Here is a 15,475-nt window from a genome sequence, read left to right on the forward strand (position 1 = left end):
CTGAACGATCAGATTTTCCGACAACTTTGTGCGACCGTGTGTATACAAAACAAGTTTGGGCTAAAATCCATCTGAAAAAATCCGGAATGTCTGACCGTGTGTACAGGGCATTATCCCTGCTAATGTTAGTAAAGGCGCACACATTACACACATTTCACATTGTTAGGCACACATTTAACCCCTTGATCACCCTAGACATTAACCCCTTCCCAGCCAGTGTCATTATTACAGTGACAGTGTATAGTAGTATCACTGATCACTGTATTAGTGTCACTGGTGATGTCAGTGGCAGTTAGTTCCTCTGTGCATCTGTTGGTGTCAGATTTCCTGCCGCACATCAAAGTCTCAATATAAGTCGCGGATCACCGCCATAAATAATGTAAAAAAAAAATTCCAATAAATATACCATAGTTTGTAGATGTTATAACTTTCATGCAAGCCAATCAATATACACTTATGCCGCGTACACACAATCGGAAATTCTGCCAGCAAAACGCCTGCAAAAATGCGACTGTGTGTATGTTCCACCGGTCTTTTGCTGGCGGAATTCCAGCCAGCAAAAACTTGAGTGCATGTTCTCTATTTTCTGGTCAGGAAAAGTTCCTATCCGAAAATGTGATTGTCTGTATGAAATTCGGACACACTAAAAATCACGCATGCTCGGAAACAATTTGACGCATGCTCGGATGCATTGAACTTCATTTTCTCAGCTCATCGTAGTGTTGTACATCATCGCGTTCAAGGAACTTTTGTGTGACCATGTGTATGCAAGGCAAGCTTGACCGGAATTTCGGTGGAAAAAACATCAAAGATTTTCAGACGGAAATTCCGCTCATGTGTACGCTGCATTATTGGGATTTTTACCAAAGACATTTATGCCGCGTACACACGATCGGAATTTTCGCCGGAAAAAGCTCTGATGGTTTTCCCGACGGAATTCCAATGGAATTCGACTCAAGCTGTCTTGCCTACACACGGTCACACCAAATTCGGTGACGAATAACACGTACGACGCGACTAGAAAAAAGAAGTTTAATAGCCAGTAGCCAATAGCTTCTGTCTCGTAGTTGAATCTGAGCATGTGTGATTTTTGGCATGTCGGAATTGCATACACACGATCGGAATTCATTTTTCCGTCTGGAAAATTTAGAACATGCTATCAATTTTTAGCTGGTGGGAATTCGGACAAAGGAAAATTTATATCAAATACTTACCGTAATTTTCCTTTCCTGATGGGCTCCATGGCAGCATACGTGTGGGGGTTAGCCCCGCCTCCATAATTACCCAATAGGACCTCTACTCCCATAAATCTTTGCTCCAAGCTGCTATCCGTGTTCCGTAACTAGCCTACTCCAACATTTGGGAGGGAACTCCTGCTGCCATGGAGCCCATCAGGAAAGGAAAATTACGGTAAGTATTTGATATAAATTTTCCTTTTTCCTGACAGGCTCCATGGCAGCATACGTGTGGGAAATAACTCGCCAAACACACCCGGGTGGGCTAAAAATGTTGAGCAAAGAAACTAGAATTTTATTTTTCATTGTCCACTGACAATACTTGTAAACCAAAATTAACAGAAGAGAGCGCAGCTGGCTCTACACAATAATGGGAAACAAAGGTATTAATTGAAGACCAGGAAGCTGCTCTGCAGATCACTTCTGGTGCGACATGTCGAACTGCTGCCCAAGAGGTCGACATGCCCCGAGTTGAATGAGCCGTCACTGCCTCAGGAGGAACCATGCCCTTTGCCTTGTATGCCCTTTGAATCGTTTGGACCACCCAAGATGAGATTGATCTAACTGATGCTCGCATCCCTTTATTTTTTCCATGAAGAAGGACAAAAAGAAAGTCTGTTCGTCTGAACGAGGCTGTAGCGTCCAGATATTGTTTCAAGGTGCGACCAACATCCAGGGGATGAATCTCTTGGTTGTCTGACATTCTAAACGTAGGTAGCACGATCTCCTGATTTTCGTGAAATACTGATGTGACTTTTGGATTTGACCCAAGCATAGGGATCAGGACCACTCTGTCCGGAAAGAAAGTTAGAAATGGTTCAACTGACCCAAGATTCCTAATTTCCGACACTCTTTTGGCTGAAGTTATTGCCACCAAAAACACCGTCTTGATAGTGAGATCTCCTAAAGACAGGGGAACGTCCAAACTTTTCCCAAGATCAGAAAGAAAGTCCAGTACTAATGGAAGGTCCCATTTGGGAAACCTGGGCCTTCTTTGTGGCCTAAGCCTGATGGCTCCTTTAAAGAATTGTTGTATTAATGTATGATTCGCCCACGAAACTCCTGTAAAGGCTGAAATGGCTGAAACTTGTACTCTAAGAGAACTAACTGCCAGAGACAAGTCTAACCCTGACTGAAGGAAAGACAAGATATCTTGAACTGCCGGAGAATTATATGAATTTGACCTAGAAGACATGTGGCCCATAAATCTGGCCCATATACGCTCGTACACTTTATTGGTACTCTTCCGTCTGGCACTAAGAAGGGTTGGAATCGCTTCTTCTGGGCAACCTAGAGCTTCTAGCCTTCCCCTCTCAAGAACCATGCCCTGAGGTGTAGACAGGATGGGCACGGGTGTAACAGTGTGCCTTGAGACAGTAGATCTGGCCTGAGAGGCAGGGGAACTGGGTCCTGATAGCTGAGGAGCAACAGCAGAGGAAACCAAGGCCTGTTGGGCCAGAATGGTATTATCGCAATGATTTCCACCTTCTCCCCTCTGAGCCTGCGAAGGAACTGTAGGATTACAGGAACTGGAGGGAAGGCGTAGGCTCTCTGGAACTTCCAACAATCCGTGAGAGCATCTATCCCGAACGCCTGAGGATCCCTGAACCTCGAGTAGTATCTGTGCATCTTGCGATTGTACGGCGAAGCGAACAGATCGACCTCTGGAGATACTCCCAGAGTCAGAAGCCACTCGAAGACATCCCTGTGAAGGGACCACTCGTTGTTGTCTATTTTGACCCTTGACAGATAATCTGCTTGAACATTCTGGACCCCTGGGATGTATACAGCAGAAATGTTGACCACATTCTTCTGAGCCCAGTTCATTATCGGTTCTACTTCTCGTAGTAGAGACCCACTGCGAGTCCCTCCTTGTTTCTTTATATAGGCCACCGCAGTTGTGTTGTCCAGTCTTAACATTACTGATGACCCTGCCACCAGATGGCGAAATGCTATGAGTGCTTGAAAGGCTGCTCTCAACTCCAGGATGTTGGAGACTACATACAGCGACGGGAACGACCACCTTCCTTGAGCTACTTCCGTAAGGCAATGAGCGCCCCAACCTTTGTTGCTGGCATCTGAGGTTATTATTACCCAGGAAATGGGGACTATCGAATGATGGTTGCGTAGATTCTTCCCTTGAAGCCACCAGAGGAGAGACATCCTCATCGCTGGTGTAAGGAGTATGCGCTGTGTTTGGTTGGACGAGTCCCACTGTTGCAGAAACCCTTTCTGGAAGGGACGAGTGTGCCACTGGGCCCACTTCACCATAGGGATGGTGGACGTCATTGTGCCGATCACTTTCAAGCATTGTAGAGCCGAAAGATGAGATGATTCCCAAGCCTTGTGAATCCTGTCCCGGATAACACAGATTTTTTCCTCTGGCAGAGAGATAGTGCCTTTTAATGTGTCGAACTGAGCCCCTAGAAACACGATCACTTGAGTTGGAACCAGATGGCTCTTCTCTAGGTTCAGGAGCCAACCAAACGTCTGTAGAGTGGAGATGACTAAACTCTTGTGTTCCAGAATTTGATCTCTGTCTTGAGATAATAGGAGCAAATCGTCCAGATAATGATGGAGACGAACTCCTTTGACTCGTAAAAGAGCTACTATCGCTAGGAGGACCTTGGAGAAGACCCGAGGAGATGTTGTCAACCCGAATGGGAGACAGGTAAACTGGAGGTGTTGATCGCCAACTGCGAAACGGAGAAATTGCTGGAAATCCCTTGCTACTGGCACGTGAAAGTATGCGTCCTTCAGATCGATTGAGATTAACCAATCCCCTAGCTGCACCGACTGTTGGATTGTAAGAAGAGACTCCATTTTGAACTTTTCCTTGCGAATGAAGGAATTGAGGAAGGTCAAATCTATCACTGGCCTCCATGCGCCATTTCTTTTCTGAACCATAAATAGAGGAGAATACATGCCTTCGCCACGTTCGTCTTCTGGCACTGGCACGGCTGCGCCTTGATCCAGCAAACAACTTACGTAGGTCAATAGGACCTGTTTCTTTTCCTCCGAGCCTGGAATCGTTGTGGGAATGAACCTTAATCTCGGAGTGTTGATGAAAGTCCACTTGTGACCCGAGGAAACCGTCTTGACGGTCCAATAATCTTGAATTGAGGCCGCCCAAACATGTCGGTAGTGAAGAAGGCGAGCCCCCACCTGACATGATTGAGCGGGCCCAATTTCAAAAAGATTTGGTAGAATCTTGATTACCTGCGGAAGCCCCCTTTGAGGTTTTCTTAAGGGAGGATTGTCTGGACCTCCAAGATCTAGAGAACTCCCTGCCGGGTCTATAACTGCGCGCTTCTCTAGCGCGATCCGAGGTCTGCCTTCTTGGAAAGATACGTTTTTGGTTTTGAAGACGTCTGTCTTGAGGGAGGAACCCAGACCTCCCACCTGTGGCCCGGGATATGGCGCTATCTAGTTTATTACCAAACAAGGAGGTTCCCTCAAATGGTATACGACACCATGCCTGCTTAGATGTTGGATCCGCCAACCAGGGACGGAGCCACAAAGCACGGCGTGCCGAGACTGCTGCCAACATAGCCCGAGACAGAAGGCGGGTAATGTCAATAGATGCCTCCCCCAAAAAGGCTGATGCCATTCTGATCTCCTGAATGGGAGAGTCTTTAGCCGTATTCACCGAGATACCTCTCAAGAACTCTTCAACATTGTCGGCCCATGTTTCAATAGCCTTTGAGACTGCGGCTAAAGCCAAAGTTGGTTTACAAGCCATCCCTGAAGTTAGATATATTCTTTTCAGATCTGAGTCAATTCTTCTCTCTAACGGATCTTTGAAAGATACCGTGTCCTCCAAAGGGAGAGTCACGTATTTTACTAAACGCATAAGTGCTGCGTCTACCAGAGGAGCTGATTCAAGGTGCTTCACATCATCCTCCTTAAAGGGGTACAATTTAGACACCTTTGATTGCATGGAGCTCTTCCTATCAATCTTGCTCCACTCTTCAGTAATGATTTCTCCCAATTCAGATAGGAAAGGAAAATGTTGCCGTTCCTTTTTGAGTTGTTTGAAAAACTTTCTTTGTTTGGGGAGGGGAGAAGTAGTGGGTTCTTCCCATTTTAAAGCTTCTTTCACTGCCTTGACAAGAGCAGGTACTAAAGCATAATCAAATCCTACTCCTGGATCCTCTGGATCCGATTCGCTGTCAGACAAGAGCACAGAGTGGTGGCTTGGTTGAGAAGATTCCCCAGTCTCTTGTAAGAGCCCTTCACCACCTGAAGGACATAATGGGTCTGAGGGGGATTCCATAGCGTGATGAGCTTCCCTCTGCTGCAGGGATTCCTTTACCACCCTTCTCACCATAGATTCTAAGCGTTGATCCGCACCATCTCTTTCATCTGCGACTTTAGAGAAGCAATGATCACAGAGCGATTTGTCTGATGGGATGGGCATCTTACAGCCCCAACATGAATTAACTGGTCCTCTGCTTGAGTGCGAGTGACCACTGCGTTGTTCAGATCTGGAAGACCTACGGTAACCAGACTTTGATGATGATTTGCGGTGGTGCGATTTTGACGATCCACTGCGACTATGCGCACTGTAATGCGGTTCAGACCTAGAAGGGCTATAAGGAAATATACAAGAAAAGAGAGAGATACAGACCAGGCTGGTATCAAATGCTAAGGAATACTCCACAAATACACAGCAATCCAGCCATGCACATACCTGTTACAAGCGGGCAGGTCACTGGTAGGCAGTGAGGCATCCATGACTAAAAACGCTGACTGTAACAACAATAAACCCTCATAAGCAGCCATACAAAACACAGGAGCAACAATACATCAGAGCAGATCATAACCTACCTTACACCAACCAGAGAATGGCCCCGGGAAGTTGCTGAATCTCCTGCAATCATTCCCAAATCCTGACATCTCTCACTGTGTTTTAAATATGGCGCCCATGACGTCATCAGCGGCGTCAGACGCGAGATGCCCGCGCGCATGCGCGGGAACCAAGCCTCGCTTTGGATATGGGTCTGCGCATGCGCAGAACGCAGCGCTGGACCCGGAAACAGGGGGAGAAAGGCTGCTGGAACGCGGAAGCGTCAGCGCCTATACACAAGAACCAGCTGGCATATGAAAAGACACAGGTAGAAAAGAAAACACATAAACACTGCTGCCATGAAAAACGGAATTTTTACAGCTCACCACTCCACCAACGATCGTCTGGCCGAACAGGTTCAAGCACACACCACCGATCCACCGGGCAGATAATGGCCACCTTACATAGCAGGTAATAAGCCGTGCGCACTTATCTTCGGATAAACAAAGTCTTCAGCGCTACTCTGCCATACACTCCATACCCATGCTTAACAGACAGGGCCTATCGGAGGAACAAAAAGCTTGATAGTCAGCCGACTTGATCGTAGTGAAGATCTCTTCAGATAGGAAACACCTGTCCTATGGAGGAGGACAAAAAAGGAACACGGATAGCAGCTTGGAGCAAAGATTTATGGGAGTAGAGGTCCTATTGGGTAATTATGGAGGCGGGGCTAACCCCCACACGTATGCTGCCATGGAGCCTGTCAGGAAAGCTAAATTCCGATGGAGCATACACACGGTCGCATTTTCCGATGAAAAGCTCTGATTGGTCTTTGTCTGGCCGGAATTCCGATCATGTGTACGCGGCGTAAGCAAAATACATTTTGGCCAAAATGTATGAAGAAATTCGATTTTTTTAAAAGGTTTCTATTTGATATTTTTTTAGCAGAATTTTGTTGGTCTTTTTTGTTTATAGCGCAAAAAATAAAAACTCAGTGGTGATCATATACCATGAAAAAAATATATACATTTGTTTGGGTACAACACGACTTAGCAATTAAAGTAGTACTAACCCTAACAATTACAGCTTGCCCTAAAGCCCCATACACACTATCAGGTTTTCTGCTGATTTTTTCCATCAGATTTACCAAAACCATATAATATGAGGTCAAACCTTAGGGGTTTCAATGTGTATGCAATCAGGCAGGCCCTTGTACTACATGGTTTTGGTAAACCTGAAGGAAAAAATCAGCAGACAATCTGATAGTGTGTATGGGGCTTAACTCAAACCCTAACCCTAATGATTACCATTAACCCTAGCTCTATCCCTAACATTTAACCCTTACCGTAGACCTTTTCACAAACCTTTAACCTTAACCCTAACATTTAACCCAAGCCCTTCACCTTACCCTAACCCCTTACCCTAAATGTAACCCTAACCCTTAGCATTTAACACTAATGTCACGTACAGACGACCAGAATTTCCGGTGGACCAGAGTCTGTCGGACAATTCGATCGTGTGTGGGCTCCAGCGGACTTTTTCTTCCCGAAAGTCCAGCGGACCTAGAAATGAAACATGTTTTAAATCTTTCTGCCAAAAGTCCGCCGGACCCAGTTCCTAGGTAGGTTAATTGGCTTCTGTCCAAAATTGACCCGAGTATATCAATGTGAGTTGGGGACCTTGGATTGTGGGCTCCTTGGGGGTAGGGACCGATGTGAGTGTGTGATGTATGTGTGGAGCGCTGTGTAAATTGACAGCGCTATATGGGTACCTTAAATAAATAGGAATAATTGTAAACATGCACCCACACTCGCTCAGGATGGACTGGTGTCTTTATTCAACCTCACTAACTGTATGGTTGTGAACTTAGCCTAAATTTGTTAGTGTACAGTATTTAAATCTGCTAGTGCATTTAACACTGCCCTCCAATGCTGCTGTCCAAAGGTGTCTCTGTTGCTCCTTCATTCAGAGTGTGGACACTAATACATAAGGTGTGTTACTGGCCAGATCATCAGATGAAAACAGGAAGTAAAAAGCCTAAAAAAAAAACAAATTCATCCACCACATATAATGATTGATAAGCTGAAACACTGTATGTTTTTGGATGGACAGGCAGGATTTTAAATCGGGAAGAGACATACTGTGTCTCTTTTGCGTTAAAGTTACCTACCATTCTCTCCACCAATTTGGCAAAGCTTTGACGGAGCTCCCATGCTTGCACCGGAGTGATGTCATCTCCACCCAACCAATGAAAACAGCAAGTGATCAAGAACCAGAGGCCGCAGGGGGTTTCAGGACGAAGCATCGCTGGAACCATGGTGAGTATACTTCTGCTTTAATCACTTTCCGCCCGCCATAAATACATATGCATCCTTGGACGGGAGCAGTAGTATCTTGGTCATCGCTGCAGAGATCTCACTTTTTAGCTGCAGCGATTTCCTACCAGATAAAAGTGATCCAAGTGCCTATAGAGCCGCTTGATCACTTTGACAAGCGATAGAAGGGGGTCCCTCCCACCGCTGCCTTTAACAGGCTCTTCAGTCCCATCAGGGAGCCCAGGAAAGGGTGTGACAGGTGGCATTGGCTTCCTTGGACACAGTGAGTGGATTTGATGTTGTTCCTCCTGCTGTGTGACATCAGAAATCAGAAGCAAGGAGGATTTTGTCACTTGCTCACGCAAAAATGTGTGTATGTAAACTTTGATCATATGACACATGTGAGATATCGCTGTGAACGTCAGAGTGAGAGCAATAATTCTAGTACCAGACCTCCTGAGTAACTCTAAACTGGTAGTAACTCTAAACTGGTAGTAACCCATTACAGCCAAATCATCATCTATAGAAATGTTTAAGTACCGTTTGGCGCCCTTCCACGGGTGTGCGCAATTTTAATTAAAGCATGGCATGTTCGGTATCTATTTACTCAGCATAACATCATCTTTTATATTGCACCAAAAAATTGGGTATTATGTTGTGTTTGGGTTCACTAAAATTCATTAAAATGTGTTTTTTTCCCACAAAATTAGCATTTTGTGTAATCGCTGCTCGAACATACAACGTGCGACATAAAAAAATTCCATCAACAACCATTTTATTCTCCAGAGCCTTAACTTAAAAACATATAATGTTTAGGGTTTCTAAGTAATTTTCTCGCTAAAAATGCTAATTTCTCTATCGTTCATTGACGGACACAGCAGCTCTTGTTGTCCTTAGGAGAGGACTAGGCAGAAAATGTTAAAAACAGCAACACTTTCACAGTACCGCCCAGGGGACAGTCCTACTGGCTATAACCCCTAACACTGCATCCAGCACCTCAGTTTTTTTTCTGCCTAGTCTAGAAGAACCTGGCTCCCAATGGGACCATTGGTTCAGTGAATTTTTTTCTTTTTTCTGCATTTTTGATTCCTGTGATCTTCAATCAACAGCCGGGCTGGGTGACAGGCTGGATAATATAGATCCTTGTAATCTCCCCAGCCTGGCCATTGAGCGTGAGCAGGCCCTAGCTACGCGCTGGGTTGGCCACGACATGCCCCATCTATTCCAGGGGCGGGCGGTGAGCTATAAGCTCCGGGGAACACATATGACCAGGCTACTGCTGTCTGTGTCACAGTGTGCCGTGGCAGGCAGCTACCCCGTACTGTTCAGGTGATGGGTCTGTCTGTGGAATGCATCCAGCAGTTCCTGCAGGAGGGGTAAGTATGGTTCGACCTGTCTCAGCAGGATGGAGCAGCTGGGCATTCCCTGGGAGGTTGACTAGGGGGTCTCTCACTCTCCCTTTCTTCTCTCCCTGTCCTTTCCCTCCTCCCCATGCTATGGGCCACTGTTTGACTGGGCACATGAGGGTGCGGTACACGTACCTGGCGTCCTCCAGGGGGGCTCTGGGTCCTGGCAGGGGGCTGCGCTGGGTTGGGGGTCCACTCATCCACTTCCCTTTTTTCTGGGCCACCGTGGGTGCCTGTGCTGTGTGAGCCATGTGGGGAGGCCGCCGCCTGCTCCATGACCATTTTCCTGGGGCTGTGGCAATTTTGTGGTAGCCACAGCTAGTTTTTTTGCCTTCAGCCATTTTCTAGTAGTTTGGCGGCCATTTTTTGTAGCCTCATGTGGTTTTTGCCTCTAGCACTGAGCACTTTACTTCTAGAACAGCACGCTTCCACACAGATACCTAGTGGATGGCACAGGGGAGAGCGGGTAGCAGCAGCACGGCGCAGTACCTTGGTCTGGGTGGTGAGTCTTGTGGGGGCCCCTCAGTCTGTGCAGCTAGGAAAGTGGACTTTTGCGTGCCTTACCTTAGGTCCCTAAGTAATGACAGGCGAGTGTGGGTCAGCATGGCATCAGAAGCTGGCGCTTCTTCCCCAGACATCCCTGTGATTGCAACTAGTTCCCCTGCACATGCGGTGCCTTTGGACGCTCTGTCTGCGGTCCTGGAGGCCTTTGTTGCCAGGGTGGAAGTGGCATGCAGCATGCGGGTGCAAGGGGGTAAAAAATGCCCCCCTCCCCCCACCGTCTTCTGGGGAAAGCTCTGATTCAGACTCGGGCCCCTCTGTGACTGACGGCCCTTGTTCTGATGTATCAGCGGATGCAGACCAGGACCATTTGGACAGTGAGGATTACTCCGTGTCCGGGTCAGCGCAGGAGAAGGCGCTTGTAGGAGCACTTATTAAAGCCGTGCGGGATACCCTAAAAATGGAGGCTATGGTGGAGCATCTACAGAGGTGTCAGTCCCTTTCTGGTCCCACAAGCCAGCCCGCACGCCTAAGGTGTTTCCTTACCTAACTTATTTTGATACGTTTATTTACAAGGAATGTGGAAAACCACAGCGGGCCTTTTCAGTCCCAAAACGCATGGTGGGGCTTTACCCCTTTGAGGAGAGTTTCCTGAAGAAATGGACATCTCCTCCGATTGTTGACCCCCCAGTATCCAGTGGAAGGAAATCCTGCTTTCAAGGACCCTGCCGACAGAAGGGGCGAGGCGGTTGTCAGTCCATGTTTACCGTGGTGGGGTCAGCATTGCGGGCAGTGTTAGCCATGGCCCTAGTATCGCAGACGCTGACTGAATGGGCTAAATTGTTGCAATTGGAGGAGCAACAAGCTTCCCTGGTCTGCATGGAGCTGGTAGACCAGTTGGTGCAGGGACTTAAGTATGTCTGTGATGCGGCCTTAGATATGGCCTCCTTGCTCTCTAGAGCCTCATTTTCAGCAGTAGTACTATGTCGCCTGATTTGGCTGAAATGCTGGTCTGCAGACCAGGCAAGAAAGCACTGGCGGAATTGCCCTTCCAGGGAGAAAGGCTATTTAGAGCCTTACTGGATGAAATTGGATGACAGCCAAACAAGCCTGTGAACAAATCTGTTACCACGTGAAGGTTTGCCACCACATATAAGAGTCGGGCGGGGGGGGGTCACCTTTGCGAGTTTGCAGCTCGGTGGACCGTCCTGCTTTTCGACCAGTGGCTCTGCCAACTGGTTTCCTCAGGGTACAAGATAGAGTTTCTTTCTTGTCCGCCAAACAGATTTTTTCCCTTCAACCTTCATCTCCTTCCAGCTTGTCGGGCAGTACAGGACCTGCTGCTGCGTGGGGTGATAGTACCTGTACCGACACCTGAAAGGTTTTAAGGGTTCTACTCCAATCTGTTTCTAGTCCCAAAGAAGGAAGGGGTCCGTTCGGTCCTGGATCTCAAGGCCATTAACAGCTTTGTGAAAGTACAAAGTTTCAGGATGGAATCAGTTTGCTCAGTGGTCGCTGCACTCCATCAGGGGGATTTTCTGGCATCCCTGGACATCAAGGATGCATACTTACATGTCCCCATATGCATCAAGCATCAGAGGTTTCTGCAATTTGCGGTCGGGGACGAGCACTACCATTTTGTAGCTCTCCCTTTTGGCCTAGCGTCGGCACCGAGGGTCTTCACCAAGGTGCTAGCCCCAACTTTGGCTTTGCTGAGGCAGCGAGGGATCGCAATCGTGGGTTACCTGGACGATCTCCTGCTGAGGGCAGCTTCTGCCTCAGAATTAAGGCAGGATGTGGCAATCACCATGCAAACTCTTTGAGAGTTTGGTTGGGTACTGAACCTACAGAAGTCGGTGTTGGTGCCGACTCAACACTTGGAGTACTTGGACTTGCTTCTGGACTCCTCAGAGGGGAAAGTCTTTCTCCCTTTGGACAAGTTGCAGACTCTTCAAGCTGCGTTAAAGTTGTTGGTGTCCCGCAGGTGGTCGTTTTTTGCATGCGAGTCCTGGGTCACATGGTAGCCACTTTCAAGGTGGTACCATATGCTCAATTCCACACTTCAGTCTTGCAAAAGGAGATATTGTCCAAATAGGACAAATCTCCATCGTCCCTTGATTGTCAAATTCAGGGTGAGCCAGCTAGTCAGGGATTCCCTGCTCTGGTGGCTGAGGTTGCCGACCCTTCGGCCCGGGAAGTCGTTCCTTCCTCTTCATTGGATGGTGATCACAACGGACGCCAGCCTGACTGGTTGGGGGTGAGTTTGGGGTGTACAGTCAGCCCAGGGTCGGTGGGCCCAGGAAAAATCCCGCCTGCCGATCAATGTACTGGAGCTTTGGGTAATCGGGCGTTGCCTCTCCACATGGTCACAGAGGCTGCAGGGGCGTCTGGTCAGGATCCAGTCGGACAACGCTGTGGCGGTGGTGTATGTCAACCATCAAGGAGTAACCAGCTCGGTTTCAGCACTCGAGGTCACTCACATCCTGCGGTGGGCAGAGCGGCACGTCCCGGCTCTTTCGGCCGTGTACATTCCGGGTGTAAAAGACTGGCAAGCGGACTACCTAAGTTGTCAGATGCTGGACCAAGGGGAATGGTCACTCCATCCGGATGTATTTTGGCTCCTTTGGTGCACGCCAGATGTGGATCTCCTGGCTTCTCCACTCAATCAGAAGGTACAGAGGTTTGTGGCCAGGTCAAATGATCCCTGGGCAGATGTGGCAGATGCGTTGGTGTCTCCAGGGGGGCATTATCAGCTGATTTATGCCTCCCCCGCTCAAACTTCTACCATGTCTGCTTTGCAAAGTGGAGGCCGAGGGGATTCCGGTGATTCAGATTGCTCCGGATTGGCCTCGGCTTCCATTGTACGCTGATATAGTACGAATGGTGGCGGATGTTCCATGGCAACTGCCGATGCGAGAGGACCTTCTGTCACAAGGTCCAATATTTCATCCTGCTTTACCGTCACTGGCTTTAATGGTGTGGCTGTTAAAAGCCAGATGCTAAGGGACCGAGGTCTGTCGGATTCGGTAATATCCACTATGTTGAGGGCACGGAATTCTCAGAAGATTTATCATCGTACGTGGAAGGCCTACATCTCCATGTGTGAGGAGATGGGGTGGCGTCCGCGTACATATTCACTTTCCAGGATCCTGCTATTTTTGCAGCAAGGAGTGGATTAGAAACTTGCCTTAAGCAGCATTAAGGGGCAGATATCAGCTTTGACTTTTTTTTTTCAGTGACCTTTGGTGGCTCATTCATTGGTGAGTACGTTTGTTCAGGGGGCTTGACGTGTGGCCCCTCCAATTTGGCCACCGCTACTTCCGTGGGATTTGAATCTGGTGCTCTCAGTGCTTCACAAACCACCGTTTGAAAACATTAGGGAGATTCCCTTATTGACACTCTCTCAGAAGGTGGTCTCTCTAGTGGCCATTACATCTGCCAGGAGGGTTTCTGAGTTGGCAGCCTTGTCTAGCAAGTCTCCCTACTTGATCCTCTACATGGATAAGGTGGTGCTGCGTCCGAAGCCTTAGTTTCTTCCAAAGGTTGTTTTGGCCTTTCATCTAAATGAGGACATTGTGCTTCCATCCTTATGTCCTTGTCCATCACACCCTAAAGAGGTGGCTTTGCATTGCCTGGACGTGGTCCGGGGTCTGCGGGTGTAATTGTCTGCTACGGCTCCTTTTCTGAGGTCGGACTCACGGTTTGTATTGGTGGCTGGTCCAAAGAAGGGACTGGCGGTCTCATCGGCCACCATTTCTCGGTGTATCAGACAGACTGTAGTTCAGGCTTATGCCATAAGGGGACAGGCGCCTCCCATTCCTGTCACAACCCATTCTACCAGGGCAATTGGTGCCTCTTGGTCTTTCCGACATCAAGCGTCTGTTTCACAGGTGTGTAAGGTGGTGACTTGGTTGTCCGTTCTCACTTTCACTAAATTTTACAAGGTTGATGTGAGCGCATCTCCCTAATGTTTGGATGCTTGCTTCGGCAGCAAGGTTTTGCAGGCGGCTGTTTAAGGTTGCAACTCCTCCGTTGAGGAGCTCTGGTTGTTATAGGTGGAGTTATTGTTTGCTGTTCCCACCCCTCGTTTCTTTTACATTGCTTGGGGACATCCCTAAGGTCAAGAAGAGCTGCTGTGTCCGTCAATGAACGAAAGGGAAAATAGGATTTTTGTAACTCAGCATAAAATCCTTTTCTCTGAAGTTCGTTGACGGACACAGCACCCACCCCTCCTATTTCTGTTTGTACTACTTTTGACGAACTGAGCCGCTTGGTGCAACGTGAGGGGTTATAGCCAGTAGGACCGCAAGTGTTTTTAACACTTTCTGCCTAGTCCTCTCCTAAAGGGGTGATATTACCAATTAAATTTGGTGTGTATCTGCCACAGGTTGGTCCTGGGGATACATTACAAAAAAGCACACATGCCACGTCCCGATAATTAACTTTTCTTAAAAAAACCTCAACAAGATTTTTTGATAATGATGGACTTTTTAGGCATACATATAAATATAACAAAAAAAAAAGGGGGGGGAAAGAAGTAAATACATTTAAAACAATTTTTATTTTTCTAAAAAGAAAAAAAAACAACAAACCAGATCTCAATACTTCCTATCCTGTCTAGAGTATTAGAGGTACATCAAATTCAGTATATATTCTCATAGGTATCCAACATAAGGACATTAAGGAAAGATTGACCATCAATACAGAAAATAATTTGCATAGACAGGATAACGATTAAGAATCAGCTCAGAGATATTTAGATGCTCTACATGTTTTGCGTTCATCATAACGCTTCATCAGGAGCTTATAATTTTTCTAAAAATTTAAAAAACATAGCATTAAGATAGTTTGTTATAAGACAAAGTAATTAGTCATAAAAATTAGGGATGCACCGAATGGGTTTTTTGGTGCCGAAACCGATACCGAAAATGAAAAATACACTAGGCCGAAAACCGAAACCGATACCGAAACAGCACCGATACCGAAAATGACTGTTTTCAAAAAATATTTTTATACAGGAGATGGTCAGAGACTGGGGACATGGTACAGGAGGTGGTCAGAGGCTGGGGACATGGTACAGGAGGTGGTCAGAGGCTGGGGACATGGTACAGGAGGTGGTCAGAGGCTGGGGACATGGTACAGGAGGTGGTCAGAGGCTGGGGACATGGTACAGGAGGTGGTCAGAGGCTGGGGACATGGTACAGGAGGTGGTCAGAGGCTGGGGACATG

This window comes from Lithobates pipiens, unplaced genomic scaffold, assembly GCF_037356315.1.
Source record: "Lithobates pipiens isolate NorthernLeopardFrog02 unplaced genomic scaffold, aLitPip1_a1.2 Scaffold_28, whole genome shotgun sequence".
NCBI lineage: Eukaryota > Metazoa > Chordata > Amphibia > Anura > Ranidae > Lithobates > Lithobates pipiens.